We start from the raw sequence: 13,654 nt of genomic DNA on the forward strand, positions 1-13,654 counted from the left end.
TCCCTCTTAACGTAGGAAACACTGCTAGCTAGCCAGCAGCTAGCCACTAGCCAACGTCTACCGAATAGCAGGCACTTAGAAACTATTACATTCAACGGAACGACTTGATTAGCGTAGTGTTAGCTAGCTACATAGTTGTCTTTGCTGTCTTCGTTCCAAGATAATTGTGTAGTTTAGATTGTGTAGTTTAGTTTAGAGTAATTATCGTAATTTACCGAGGTAGCTAGCCAGCTATTTGTCGTCCCTCTTAACGTAGGAAACACTGCTAGCTAGCCAGCAGCTAGCCAGCTAGCCAAACGTCTACCGTCGAGGGACGACAAATAGCTGGCTAGCTAACCTCGGTGAATTACGATAATCACTCTAAACTAAACTACACACTCTAAACTACACAATTATCTTGGAAACGAGGACAGCAACGACAACTATGTAGCTAGCTAACACTACACTAATCAAGTCGTTCCGTTGAATGTAATAGTTTCTATAGTTTCTACAGTGCTGCTATTCGGTAGACGGTGGACGTTGGCTAGCTGGCTAGCTGCTGGCCAGATAGCAGTGTTGACTACGTTGAACAACGAATTACGATAATTACGATAATTACGCTAAACTACACAATTATCTTTGATACAAAGACGGCTATGTAGCTAGCTAAAAAGAATTGCTAAGATCAGACAAATCAAACCGTTGTACTATAATGAAATGTAATGAAAAGTAATACTACCAGCGGTGCGAAGTGCGAAATGCGACCACTCGCTCCAACCCGGAAGTACTTGGGGTACTTCCGGGTCAGGGGAGGGGGGAGAAGGGCCTTGGTCAGAGAGGTGACCAAGAACCCGATGGTCACTCTGACAGAGCTCTAGAGTTCCTCTGTGGAGATGGAGAACCTTCCAGAAGGACAACCATCTCTGCAGCACTCCACCAATCAGGCTTTTATGGTAGAGTGGCCAGATGGACGCCACTCCTCAGTAAAGGAGTTTGCCAAAATTGGCACCTAAAGACTCAAAAACAAACCAAGATTTAATCTATTTGGCCTGAAAGGCAAGCGTCACATCTGGAGGAAACCTGGCACCATCCCTATGGTGAAGCATGGTGGTGGCAACATTATACTATGGYGATGTTTTTCATTGGCAGGGACTGGGAGACTAGTCGGGATCGAGGCAAATATGAACGGAGCAAAGTACATAGAGATCCTTGATGAAAACCTGCACCAGAGCGCTCTGGACCTCAGACTGGTGCGAAGGTTCACCTTCCAACTGGACAACGACCCTAAGCACACAGCCAAGACAACGCAGGAGTGGCTTCTGGACAAGTCTCTGAATGTCTTTGAGTGGCCCAGCCAGAGCCTGGACTTGAACTCGATCAAACATCTCTGGAGAGACCTGAAAAAGCTGTCCAGCAATGCCTCCCATCCAAACTGACAGAGCTTGAGAGGACCTGCATAGAGGAATGGGAGGAACTCCCCAAATACAYGTGTGCCAAGCTTATAGCATCATACCCAAGAAGACTCGAGGCTGTAATCACTGCCAAAGGTGCTTCAACAAAGTACTGAGTAAATGGTCTGAATACTTATGTGACCATAGGCTTCTTGGTCACCTCTCTGACCAAGGKCCTTCTCCCCCGATTGCTCAGTTTGGCCGGGCGGCCAGCTCTAGGAAGAGTCTTGGTGGTTCCAAACTTCTTCCATTTAAGTATGATGGAGGCCACTGTGTTCTTTGGGACCTTCAATGTTGCAAAAGAAATGTGTTACCCTTCCCCAGATCTGTGCCTCGACACAATCCTGTTCCAGAGATCTACTTATTATGTGACTTGTTAAGCAAATGTTTACTACTAAACTWAMTTWGGCTTGCCATAACAAAGGGYTTGAATACTTATTGACTCAAGACATTTCAGCTTTTCATTTTTTATACATTTGTAAAAATAAAAACAACATAATTCCCGTTGACATTATGGGATATTGTGTGTGGGCCAGTGACCCCAAAAAATCTAAATGTTTTAATTCAGGCTGTAACACAACYAAATGTGGAAAAAGTCAGGGGGTGTGAAACATTTCTGYAGGCACTGTAAATGGTGGTTTCTTCCCTGTCTTCTCTCTGGCGCTGGCGAGAACGATGAAGAACTATTGGCTACGTTTCTGCATTGCGGAGGCCCGTCGGAGGCTTGACCACMTTGGCCAATCACAATGTTGAAAAAAACCATCCTAATTCATAGTGTGTCTGCCTTGATGTTCATAAAACTCCACGGACCTGCTCTCTACTCTTGCACAGTGGAAGCCAGAACGATGTGTGACCACTTGGTTAAGGCGACACTGTTCTGCCGAGGACGAGAGTGGGCAKCGCAAAGCCCAGGAGCCTGACCTTCTCTGGAAGTTGCTGTAGCCCTGCTTGGGATATTTAGCCCACGTTGGCTATTGGCCCATTCTAGCTTGCTATGTCAGGGTGGGCAATTGGAAATGTGAACTGGACGAAGTTAGAAGTAATATTGCATTTAGGTTATAGTTTATTGAGATCTATGAATACACCACATCAAAAGCTTGATTTTATGCCTGTTTTAAAATTATTTCCCAAAATTCTACCTAGTAATGATGTATGTTCACTACTGTACTTGGTCAATGGAATTTGATAGCTGTCAGTTTGTGTTTGCCCAAGGACTGTTCTGGTTTTTTGGTCACTAGATGTCCCGCATTGCACGCTTTTTTGTACCTTTTGTTTTTCTCCCTTGCTCTTATTATTGTTTGGCACCTGTAATGTCGTTCCCTTTGTTAGGTATTTATCCCTGTGTGTTTCCTTAGTTCCTTCGCCTCAGTGTTTGAGTATGTTAGCACGCTCAGCCCCAGCCAAGCCTTTTGTGAACATAGATATTTTTTCTCTTTGTTTGGATTTTTCAGAGGTTGTCTCGTGGTTTTTGTTTTCTTTTGTATTTTGGATTAGTGCCTTTAGGTTTGTTTTTTTCCCTGCTGTTTTTACCACTTTGTGGATTTTCTTTGTATTTTTGGAAGTTATTGCTATTTTTTATTAAACTCACCATCTCTAGTACTGCCTGTGTCTGCCTCATCTTCTGGGTTTCTGCCGATTTAGTGACTGTTTCTCCGAGCACGGCGGGGTCTGACAATAAGCATGTTTAATCTATGCAAATATATTCTATAAATTGATAGTTCCCCTCTATGTTTTCTAAATTCTGTAATAGGGTATATTGTAACCATGTGTTTCAAGCTAATCAAATCAAAGTTTATTTATAGATACACTGTGGTAAATCTACACAATACAACGAAATAAAGCTCTCCTCGCAATATATTAAGCTACACTGAACAAAAATATAAACGCAACATGTAAAATGTTGGTCCCATGTTTCATGAGCTGAAATAAAAGATCCCAGGAATTTTCCATACACACAAAAAGCATATTTCTCTCCAAATTCTGTTCACTAATTTGTTTACATCCCTGTTAGTGAGCATTTCTCCTTTGCCAAGATAATCCATCTAGTAGACAGGTGTGGCATATCAAGAAGCTGATTAAACAGCATGATCATTACACAGGTGCACCTTGTGCTGCGGACAATAAAATGCCACTAAATGTGCAGTTTTGTCACACAACACAATGTCACAGATGTCTCATGTTTTGAGGGCGCATGCAATTGGCATGCTGACTGCAGGAATGTCCACCAGAGCTGTTGCCAGAYAACTGAATGTTCATTTCCCTACCATAAGCCGTATGGTACTTTCTCTTTCCAAAAGCCTAATCTCTGATGAAGCAAGCTACATGGCACAGGTTGTTTGCTTAGCTACCTAGCTAGCTACATGCCAAATGGATAGACTACCCTCACGTATCTGAAAATACAGAGTGGAATAATGGGAAATGTGTAGTTCTGACTATGTTCTTCAAGAGGTGATGYTATTACAATCAAATATTTATTGAATAATCCCTTGAAAATGGCACGTAGTTGTCAATGGGGGGTCTCCTTGGCCCAACTCAAATGCTCTACACTCTATTGTGACGTTTTATTGATAAAGACCTATAGGGAGTAGGGTGTCATGTTAGATGTCCCCCCTTCCTTGTCATACTTTAGCCATAATGAACAGAACATGTAGACCGTCGTACAGTCTGTAGCCCTAATGAGTCGTCAGTTAGACTGAGACAGAGATGTCTGGGAAATACTGTAAGCACCCTTATAAATCAGACAATCTTCTGAATTATTCAATACATTCTAACCCTGAGGAGATCTGGAGAGGGATCGAGAGATGGAGATGGAGAGAGGGAGTTGGGAGTGATAGAAATATATAAATGTGCCCCCATTAGAACCCAAGTTACTGAGAGGGATGGAGAGAGGGGAGTGAGAGAGAGGGAGGGAGGGCTGGTGAGAAGGGGGAAGTCAGAGAGAAGGAGAGCTGGGTGCTTTGGCATCGACTCTGGGATTTGCAATATGTTATTTTTATTTTTTTTAAGTGTTACTCCCCCTTCCTCCCCCTTCCTCATGGCCCCCAATAACCCTGGTCTCTTCTAACACAAGACAATTAGAATATGRACAACTATATCTTCCTCTCTTTGTATTCCCCTCTCTATATTCTGCCCTACAAATGCAAAATGCAGTAATTATGTTTGTTTTTTACAGCAAAATCMGACTTTTTTATGTCTAGACTGACAGCAATTTCTGATACTCCACGATATGTTCTGATCAACTGGCTTGTTCTAGTGTCAGGAAACGAAATACCACAATCAGATAATATACTTGCCCATTACAACAGATCAAATATTTTTTAAATCAAATTCGTAGTTACTGTGTTTTGTCTTTGTAGGGCAGTCTTCCTGTCTCTTGTTATTCCTCCATCTCCCTCTTATCCTCTCTCGCCCCTGGGTTGAGCTGATATAGGGGTGTAAAGTTATAATGGACGGAGTGTGGGGGTTACTAAGGTGATAGCTTGTGAACATCAGCCTTGTTGAGTTCAAATGTTGACCTATGGGTGTGGCTGTTGGGGCCCACCTGAGCACAGACACATTACAATATTTCTCTCTCTTTCCTTTCCCCCTTTCCCACCTCTTTTTTTTCCTTTCACTCCACAGGTTTTTCCATCCTTCTGGTATGCTAGCTCACCTTCCAGGGTTGTCATGGTGACAGTAAAAAAAAAATCGAGGAGATTCCCTCTCTTCAGGTTTATCCGCTCCCTCCCTCCTCCTCCTCCTCCCTCCTCTCCTCTCCCTCTCCTCCCTCCCCTCTTTGTTATGGCCTATTTCTCTCTCTCTCTTTTCTCTCTTCTTTTTCGCTCTCTCATCCACCCAGTGGTGGGGTATCCCCTCGTGGCTTAGGGCTAGCTCAGTGAAGTGTGTATGCGTCTCTGGGTTTACTCAGTGAAGTGTGTGTAGCGGTTTCATGCTCTGCTCGCTGTGTAAAGCTATTGATTTCTGTCAGGGAGATGCAGGCCGCCTCACACCCCACAGTAAGTAGAGGAGAGTAGACGGGGACCCTGAGAGAGAGAGAGAGAGAGGGAGGAGGAGAGTGATGAGGATTCAGGGAAAAGGAAGAGAGGAAGAGGTGAGAGAATTCAGGGAGAGAGATGAGAGAATTCAGGGGAGAGAGAGAATTCAGGGAGAGAGAGAGAGAGAGGGGGAGGAAGAGAGTGAGAGAATTCAGGGAGAGAGAGAGAGAATTCAGGGAGAGAGAGAGAGAATTCAGGGAGAGAGATGCCAGAAACTCAGAGAGGGAACCTAGCCATATTATTCTCCTGGCCCCCATGAACTCATCACAACCTAGCTAAAATTCCTGAACCCTCCTGGCCTTACACTTTGTACTCACACCAGCATTGGTTCTACTTCATACCTTTCAGACCGTCAGTACGGTTGGAAGTATGGATTATGTCCCTCGCGCTCCTCGCAGGTCGAGTAATAATAACAACGAAGTCAAGCCGGTGACGTGACAGCYTGGGAGGACGTGCTCCTGCGGWTCATATAAAACCGGACGTCAGACCACGCACTCTCTTATTTATTCTCGCAAAGTTGGCGTAGTGTATCGTGCAAGTTGTCTGCCATTTTATGGATTGCATCTTTCCAAGTCCCGGTAGGGTAAGCTAAACTCTGTGTGAGTTGTGTGTACTGTCAGTCTGTCACCAACAGCCTGTGACCTGTGGGTCAGAGTGCGAAATTCGCCCTCCGAGACCATGTGACAGCTCTCCCCTACCTATCCCTTTTATCACAGGATATCGGGCTTCCTTGTCTTGTGCTGACTTAGCCCACCAACTAGTGTTTGTGTGTGTGTGTTGGACACTGTACTAACCTTGTCAAGATATCCTCCACTGCTGTGCTCATTATCGAGGCCACCGGGAACTAGTCGTCCTTCGACTATTTAAAACTCGAACGGGTTACTTCCCTAGATAACCATGCCTAGGAAGGTGGTTAGCCTAGCCAGCTATAAAACGTGAGATTCGGATTTCCTCCCCCTTGTATTCCCTCTCCCCTGGTATTGCTAGCATGCTAAAAGCTAGCTAGCTAGCTAGTTTACCAACTCAACCTACAGTAGCTGCCACTGTGTGTCGTCAGCTAGGTTACCAATTCCACCTTCGCTGCCACTGTGTTTTGTCAGCTTGGCGTAAGACGGCCATTCGTGCGTGTATCGCATAATTAAGCCACCTGTTCCAGCCTTCTGTTCATAGCATGCTGTACAGCTCCTGCCAGATTATTCATTATTGTAGCTCTCTACTCTTACTGTGTATTGTGGTAGCTGTTGTATACAGTCTCCGGCTACTATTACATTAATTCATTGATGAATCAGTATGTTTTGCATAACAAATATTTTTTCTTTATATTTTCATTCATTTTCTTCCCATTCTGAGCTGAGAGAACACTACATCACCAGGATGTTGGGCATACATGGCTGCTCCTCTCGTGGAGCTGAACTACAAGTAGAAGATGGTCGTGACTTGTGCCCCGCCTGCCTAGGCGTTGGTCACGCGCGTGACGCCCTTTCTGACCCCTGCATTAACTGTGCCGTCCTGCCTGTGAAGGTGAGGAAGTGCGGCTAGCCAGAGTTGAGGGCCTGTTTTTCACAGATAATTGACCAGCGTCCGCCGTTATTCGCCAGGACCCACCCAGGGTCATCAACAGAGGGAAAGCCTACCAAACCGATGGCGCTCCCCCGGTAAAAAAGTACAAAAATAAGAGCCTCACTCGGAAGGTCGATTCCTTATCCTCTGACATAGAGCACCTAAAAATACTTTCCTTCAAGCCCCATGATTCGGGTCCCTCTAGCACACCCTCCAGCATGAGGGACGCAACAGAGAACTCAGATAGCCAGTATGATGACCTCCTGGTTCCGAAGAAAGACGTAGGCTTCCGTCCAGTTCTGGATTTAAAACGGTTCAATGTTTTCCTATGTTGTGGACGGTCAACATCCTCCAGACCGTAGCAGCAGGGGAATGGTTTACGTCACCAGGACCCACCCAGGGCCACCAAAAGAGGGAAAGCCCACAAAACTGATGGCGCCCCTCTGTAAAAAAGGAAAAAACGTTCTCCAGACCTTAACCGCATGGGAATGGTTCACGTCCCTGGACTTAAAAGATACTTACTTTCACGTTCCTGTGTTACCGGAACACAGGCACACCAGTTTGCAGTATTACCCTTCGGTCTTTCCCTGGCTCCTTGCGTCTTCACAAGATGTGTGAGCGCAGCCCTGAGCTACCACCACTTACAGGGGATCAAGATCCTTCCTTACCTCGACGACTGGCTCATCTGCGCCCCCTATCGCGAGTGTGCGGCCGAGGGCACAGAGCTGACACTTGACCCAGGTCACAGCGCTGGGTCTTACCGTGAACAACGAAAAGAGCAATTTAAACTCCCGCACTATGAGGGCAAGTATAACACCTCAGCGCGTGGACAGCACTCTTCTTCTTCTACAGCAATTCCAGTTGAATGTAGTCAGAAAGGTATGAAGGTATGTAGTCAGGAAGGTATGAACGTTCAAATAACTGATGGGCATGCTTGCGGCGGCCTCTGCGGTGACACCGTTAGGCCTACTTTCTTTAAGGCCACTACAAGTGTGGTTCGACGCCCTCCACTTGGACCCCAAGCCGGACAGAAACACCAAAATACAATATATGCTAGAACTTCAGACAGTTTACCTCGCCCTGAATCGCTTTCTGACGGTTCTCAAACACAAACATGTCCTGACACGATCAGACAATACATCGACAGTGTTCCACATCAACCATCAAGGGGGAACGAGATCTGTACGGTCCCTACAGGTGGCCCAACCACTCTTGACATGGTCCCTACCACATCTGGTCTTCCTACGAGCCATTCATCTCCCCAGCAAGGTTGAACGAGGTGGCAGAGTTCTTGGCGCGACAGAAACCGCCCCCGGGGGAATGGAGACTTCACCCCCAAGTAGTGACGGTGATATGGCAGCGGTTAAGGAACAGCACACGTGGACCTGTTCGCCTCGGAGCAAACATCCCACTGCTCCCTCTAGTTCACTCTGGCAGAGTCCAAGAGCCCCCTGGGCATGGACGCTTTAGCTCACACATGGCCAGTGGTCCTACCGTCTGCTTTCCCTCCGGCTCCCCTGATCTTAGCAACGCTGCACAGGGCCTCTCAGGCTCAGCACAGGCCCCAGATGGCCAACAAGACGCTGGTTTCCAACCCTCCTCAATCATCTAGAGGGAGAGCCATGGCAGCTCCCTCACAGACAGGATCTGCTCTCACAGTTGGACGGCAGGATATGGCATCCCAGCCCAGACCAACTACAGCTATGGGTGCGGACTCTGAAGAGCCTGACCCTCTGCTGATCGTTCTCAAGATTTTACAAGGTCAACGTCGCATCCTGCCACACCATGGGCTCTGTCATTCTTTCCAGTGGCACTGATGCACTAATCAGAGGTTAGTAGTGCTATTCCTCGTGACCTTGTTGGGATGAGTCATCRGTACTTTCAGCCATCCTGACTGTCTGAAAGGTATGAAGTACAACTCAAGTTAAGAATGTAACTATGGTTCTACGAATACCTGGAAGACCGTCAGTACTTTCCTGTCGCTCTGAATCGTTTGGGTGAGAAGATTCTCTGAAACAGTGCCTGGTCTGTCGTCTGTTTCTTTATGAACCGCGGGGGCACGTCCTCCCACGCTGTCACGTCACCGTCACTGTTGTTATTATTACTCGTCCTGCGATGAGCGCGAGGGACATAATTCATACTTTAAAGGTATGAAGTAGAACCATAGTTACATTCGTAACTTTCGGTCTGCCTATCATCTGAGAAACACATACCACAAATATCGCAGGAAGAGAGTTAAGAGGAATTTAAGTGGTTGATTGTATTATCTGACACGTTTCTTGTCACAGAAAAATGCAGAAAAAGTTTTGGGGAACATAGAAGAGTCATACGAGGCCGAAAATGCTATTGCAGATTTTCTAAGGAAAGTGTTGTGTAAATGGAATAAGAAGCAGAAGCTAGAGAAGAGAAAGAGAGAGAGAGAAGGTGCTAATGGGACCGGTAGAGGTGATGAGATGTTGACTTGTGGAGACAAAGCTTCGCTAGCTGGCTCACTGAGCTGACAGCCTTTCTACTGGCATGACAGATCAGAGAGAGGGGGGAGGGAGAGAGGGGACGAGAGAGGGGGATAGAGAGAGGGGGTAGAAAGAGAAAGAGAGAGAGGTGGAAAGAGGGGGTAGAGAGATAGGGGGGAGGGGGGTAGAGAGAGAGAGAGAGAATGAGACAGAGGTGGCAAGAGGGGTAGAGAGAAAGAGGGAGAGAGAGGAAGAGAAGGAGTATATGGAGTGAGATACACAATTGTGGAGATTGGAGTGGTTGAGAGGGATAAAAACATGATGTGAGTGTGTCATACATTTCAGTGTGTGTGTGTGTGTGTGTGTGTCCGAAGGTGAGTCACCCATCCAGCAGTGACAGAGACTAAATGAGTGTGTGATGACTGACCAGTGTAGCGAGAGCAGTTCTACTAATGACTGACCATAACACACTCAGCCCACAGCCATCGCTGGCCTTTAGCGAGTGTAGCCTAGGTCAACTGCACAATTCAAGACGGCCTTTTCCCGCTGAAATAAAGCCCAGGCATTAGGTCAGTGTTCAGGTCTCGGTCCCGGGTTACCTCTTGGATTTAGGCCGATACCTTTATCCATTGATGTGTGCAGTATGCTTAAAGCTTGACCCAGATGAATACATCTTGAATTGTGTGAGTGGTATGTCAGTATTCTGTGTATTTCAAGGTGTTTCATCAGCCAGTGTGTACAGTAGGTGTGTTATGTGCAGAATATACTATATCAGCAGGGCAGGAGGTAGACAATCTTATTTATTTTCAGACCGTATATTCCTCCSACCCACCATGCGTTCATATCTCACATTCTCTGTTTATATCTACTTTACTGCTACAGAATACCACCTCACCGTCTGCAAAACGTTTTCATATTGGTCAACTCTCACACACACACAAAACATGCGCATACGCACGCACGCGTGCACACACACCCCGAACACATACCCACCTCCCGCCCCCACACACACTCACATGTGAGTAGAGTAGAGCAGCCGTCCATATAGCCTCATATAGCCTCATATATATTCTTCTATATTCCCCAGGGCGTTTGTAGTGTGTCTCATATATGAAGCCGTTGAGCAGGAGGGAGTAGGTGTGTGCGTGCGTGTGTTCATGAATACTGTAATTTGTGCTTGTAGACGTGTGTGTGTGTGTGTGAGTGTGTGTTTAGCACTGTCTTTATGTGTAGATGCTACTAGGAATTTGACAAACTATAAGAAAAATTCATAGACTTCCACCTGAATTCACAATGCAGCTGCTCTGCTGCCAGCAATACTGAAATCCCACCTCGCCGGATTTGCATTTCACCACCTTCTCATTTAACTTCTCAAAGTATTGGCATACGGGACTTCGCTGCTGTCGCTTGCCTTTCTCTGCCATTTTTCCAACTGTTAACGACAATGACATAGTGGTGGAGAGTCGACTCCAAAATAATTTATTCCTTGACTCCTTGAACGTTGGCTACCGGTGTCAACTCCCATTTCTGAGTGTCAAGATTTGATTCCGCTAGGAATCGGCCCCTTGACTCCTAGGATTCAGTATTTTTGGAGCGGAGGAGACTGATTTACTTTCCCTACTTCCGAGAAAACAAACACTCACATCTTTCATAGCGAGCTATCTAGGGACGGCAAGAGAGGGGAGGGTCACAGTATAGGCAGGTCGGCCACCAGGCCACCAACAGAGTCAGCACCGTGCACTAGGCCTATCTATCGGTAATCAATAGCTGTATCTCGCAATGGAATGCTGCATCTCAAATGTATTGGCTTGCAATGTCTTGGAACTTCAGTAAAGCAGGGCATATCATCAGACCGAAAACTGAACACATACTCGCATCATTAGCCGAAGAGAAAGAGCCAGCACGAGGGAGAGAGAGGAGGGGGCAGGCAGAAAGAAATGTGTTCATATGTCTTGGTAATCTGTATCTCTCAATGTCTTGTCTTGCATATCTTGCAAATTCACCAAAGTATCCTAAAGTTTGCCTTTTCCTCTGTGGTCTTATTTCAATTATGCAACTTTCCCCAGGCCTTTATAGCCTATTGTCTAGTTAGGCAATAACTCAGGAAATAATATGTTTTGTGATAACTGCACTGTGATTAAAATTTTGTGGTAGAAAAACCCCCCAAAAAACATATTTTCCCAGCTAGGGATTTTTTCTTAATGATCCCAATTTCGTTGAAATGTTATAACGTTTAAACGTTCACACCCCTAGATGCTAATCTATTTGTGTATGAGATCTCCATTTCTGCATTCCACCGCTCACAACAGTATAAACAGATGATGCAGCAGCTGTTTTATCGTTAATGAGTAGAGAGAGAGAGAGACAGAGAGACAGATATAGAGAAACAAATAATGGGAGAGACGGTAAAGCGGTAGAGATATGAGTTAAATGAACATGAAGATTCGTGTTAAAGAGATACTTACACAGTGATTTAAAGGATTGCTTCTCTGGGGGAATAACGTGTGTGCGTGTGTATGTGTGTTTATGCAAACATGTGAATGTGTGCTGTGTGGACGTGTTTAACTATACTTGTGGGGACCAGAAGTCCCCAAAAGAATAGTAACCGGAATTTCTTTTGACCAACTGGGGACATTTCGTTAGTCCACAGAAGGTGAAATGCTATTTCTTGGGGGCTTAGTGTTAGGGTTAGAATTAGGTTCAGGGTTAGGAGCTAAGGTTAGTTTTAGGGTTAGGGTTAGGAGCTAAGGTTAGTTTTAGGGTTAGGGTTAGGAGCAATGTTCCCTCAGGACTGTCGCGCAGAAGAAATATCAGCCCATGCAGAGAAGCACAAGATTGAACTTCACTCAACTTTCTAGTTTTCCCCTTTGTGATTTGTGATCGAATCAATGCAATATTAGCCACTTCCATTGCAACATACCGAAACAAAACAAACTATGCAAGAGATTTTCTTGCAAGCAGAGCACATTGGAGTAGGATTCTTTCTATTGCATTGACAGGCATGACTCAGGCCCATAGACTATAACCAATCAGAGCATCAGTATCCCTATATGCAAATAGACCATTGACATATATAGATCTGTGCCATTTCACTTTGAACTGGACTATGTCTACAGCATGAGTGGTCACGAGTAGATGCAATTGTTTTGAGATCAAAGCAAGAGCTGCATGTAGCCATGTGTGTACATTTGTTCATATTCTTTGCCACTAAGTGAGTTATTAGCCCAGTTATAGCTCATTTCTTGTCAGCAATGGGGGAGTGGTTGTTTCCTACAAGAGCACAAAACGTGTCCATTTTTAGACATCTTTGAAAAGCAAGTCAGGTAAAGAGCTTTTTTTTATGTCTTAAAGGGGCAGTGTTGTATTTTGAGACAGGCTTGAACAAGCTAAGTAGCCAATAGGCAGAGCGTAGCATAATTTGTCTGATTCTCTGTAATAATGCTATGAGAATAATAATGAATTTATAAGTGGTGTCTTGCATCAAACAGCAACATTTTCAGTCACCTCCTTGTCTGAAGGACAAGTGGATAAACAGGTTAATGTCGATCCCTACTTGTTTTTTTCAAAAGTCTCATTGAATGTAGGCCTACATTGAATACCACACATTGGCTGCTGTAGGCTGAATGATAGAACAGCTATTTCCATGTTAAAATGTTATGGGATGCATTTTTGCCATATATTTGTTTATGGTAGGTCACTCTGGTAGGTCTACATTATGACCAAATAGCTACGGTAGCCCACTTGGCCACTGTTAAAACTGTAACTTAAAGTGGGTACAGCCTCAGTGTTCACAGTAAAACTGTACCTTAAAGTGGGTACAGCCTCAGTGTTCACAGTAAAACTGTACCTTAAAGTGGATACAGCCTCAGTGTTCACAGTAAAACAGTACTATTAAAGTGGGTACAGCCTCAGTGTTCACAGTAAAACTGTAACTTAAAGTGGGTACAGCCTCAGTGTTCACGGTAAAGTTGTTGCACAGAATTTTCACAACGTCCAGGTTTGCGCTCAGCAGACCTGAAATTTGCTCAGTGCCGAACAAAATTAGAGGGAACATTGGTTAGGAGCTAGGGTTAGGTTTAGGGTAAAGGTTAGGTTTTGGGGTTAAGGTTAGGTTTTGGGGTTAAGGTTATGGTTAGGTTTAGGGGTTAGGGAAAATAGGATTTTGAATGGGACTGAA

The sequence above is a fragment of the Salvelinus sp. IW2-2015 genome, linkage group LG8 (genome assembly GCF_002910315.2).
Source record: "Salvelinus sp. IW2-2015 linkage group LG8, ASM291031v2, whole genome shotgun sequence".
Lineage (NCBI taxonomy): Eukaryota > Metazoa > Chordata > Actinopteri > Salmoniformes > Salmonidae > Salvelinus > Salvelinus sp. IW2-2015.